This window comes from Propithecus coquereli, unplaced genomic scaffold (assembly GCF_000956105.1).
Source record: "Propithecus coquereli isolate 6110/MARCELLA unplaced genomic scaffold, Pcoq_1.0 Scaffold50, whole genome shotgun sequence".
Classification (NCBI taxonomy): domain Eukaryota; kingdom Metazoa; phylum Chordata; class Mammalia; order Primates; family Indriidae; genus Propithecus; species Propithecus coquereli.
The window spans coordinates 5,358,457-5,360,524 of NW_012150841.1; the positions used below are offsets into that span (position 1 = coordinate 5,358,457).

At 33.2% G+C, this 2,068-nt stretch overlaps 1 protein-coding gene across 1 annotated transcript in view; it reads right to left on the reverse strand.

Annotated features, from left to right (window-relative positions):
• Positions 1-206: 206 nt before the first annotated feature.
• Positions 207-2,068, reverse strand: part of APOO (apolipoprotein O) — a 58,613-nt gene continuing 56,751 nt past the window's right edge. Inside the window, exon 9 of the mRNA XM_012656344.1 lies at positions 207-456. The gene's annotated coding sequence lies outside the window, so the exon portion shown is untranslated. The remainder of the gene's footprint in view (positions 457-2,068) is intronic.

Genomic DNA, 2,068 nt, shown 5'->3' on the forward strand with positions numbered 1-2,068 from the left:
TCTACTTTGTGTTGTGGGGCCTGGACTCTGCAGACTGCCAGCTGATACTGCCCTAGGAAGAGTTAACAATTGTCTTTAACACACACACACACCACGCACGCACAAAGAAACATGTGCCACACACAAAAAACACACCTACACACACGCCATGCACACAGGCACCAGATACACTTAAACTGTCACTCAATGATATCAGACAACTTTTCTTTTAACTTGAATTTTAATTATGTACATAAATAGCAACATGAGAATGAGGAATTCTAAGGCTTATACATTATCTCTAGGTGAAAAAATTTCAGATTAGTTTGCTTGTAGGATGGTATCACCCAAGATAACAGAGGCCTAGTACAGTTTTTCCTGAAGAGACCCAGTTTAATACATTCGATACTGACTTCTCTGCCATTTTTTTGTAGAAATATTGATTTACTGTATGGAGTTTCCAATGTTTACCTATAACTAAAGGAAAGAAAAGAAAAACGTAAGTAAACAGTGTCAGAAAAAATAAAAACAACTCTAAAATTCTACCTTTTGAAAATTCTTTAGATTTAAATAGAGAAGCCATATAAAATATTTACATTACCATTATAGGACCATAAGAATCATAAGCCAGAGAACACTAATTATTCCCATTTTACAGACGGTTAAACTAAAAATCAGAAAGGTTTTGTGTTCACCAATACTACATTCAACTGGCTGTGCATCTGAGCATAATGAAACAGATGAATGGATGAATAAATAAAAAATAAATGCCTAAATGGCACGGCACACACCACATCTCTTCCCTTCTGAAGATCACACAACTACATTTCCAGCTATCGGCTGGAGAAGAGCATGATTATATCACCCTCAGTCTAGTGTGTATCTTTTTTCACATCATCCCCATCATTCTTTTCTGGAATGAAACACACATAAATTCAGAGACACAGGAGAGACAAACTGAGTCTTCTCCAGATTGTTTTCCTAATATGTAATGAATAACTTAGCAATTAAGGTTTCTAAATATTTTAGAAGCCAGTGACTACTCACTTGATCTATTAATATAAAAAATTCTTAACCATGTAAATCACTAACTTTTCTATCTCAGTTTATTAATCTGTCTTTGGCTTCTCTAAGAATTTGATAGATTTACTGCACTGTTAAAAACTAAAAACTGGAAACAACCTATGTTAATAAGGAGTAAGTAGACCATGGTAGTCCATATCAGGAAATCATTAAGCAACTAAAAAAGGAATGAGGTAGATCTGTAAGTACCAACAGGGAAAGATGTACACAATATATTAAGTGAAAAAAGCACATTAATTCGTTCATTCAACATAGCTAAACATAGTACCATGAAATATTCTTACCAAAAAATTGAGTCTAAATCTGATTAAGCCTTCAGGTCCAACTGTTTATGGGAAATACAGAGAAGAAAGGAACCAAGAGATAAACAGAACGACACTAAATAGATGCACGCGGCCATAGCCAGAACATGGGAAATCCTTTTCTTTTTTCCCCAGCTCAATCTCTGTAGAACATGGGAAATTCTAATGGACAAATAAGACAGGCTTTTCAACAAACAAATGAGGGAGAGGGAACTATTACAGTTTAAAAGAGACTTAAGAGATCTATCAGTCAAACACAATAAGCAGATCTTGTTTGGATCCTGGTTCAAACAAACCAACTATAAAAAGTTATTAATGAGACAATCAGGGAAATATGTACATTGACTGGATATTAGACAACATTAAGGAATTACCGTTAATTTTATTAGGTGTGATAACAAAATTATGATTGTGCCTTCAGGAAGTTTTCTGTGTACTTGCAGAACAATATGAGGAATATGATCCCATTTTGTCAAAAAACCAAAGTATGCATGTATGTATGGAGATATATGTACATATGTGTGTGTGTGTGTATATATATTTAATATTTATATATTTATATTATATAAATATTATATAAATATTTAAATATTTATATATATATATATAGGATCATTCTAGGGACAAATTTGCTTCAGTTCATTAATCTAGTAACAATGGTGGCACTGTTCCTGCCATCTTGGCTCTATTAAATGTATTTATTA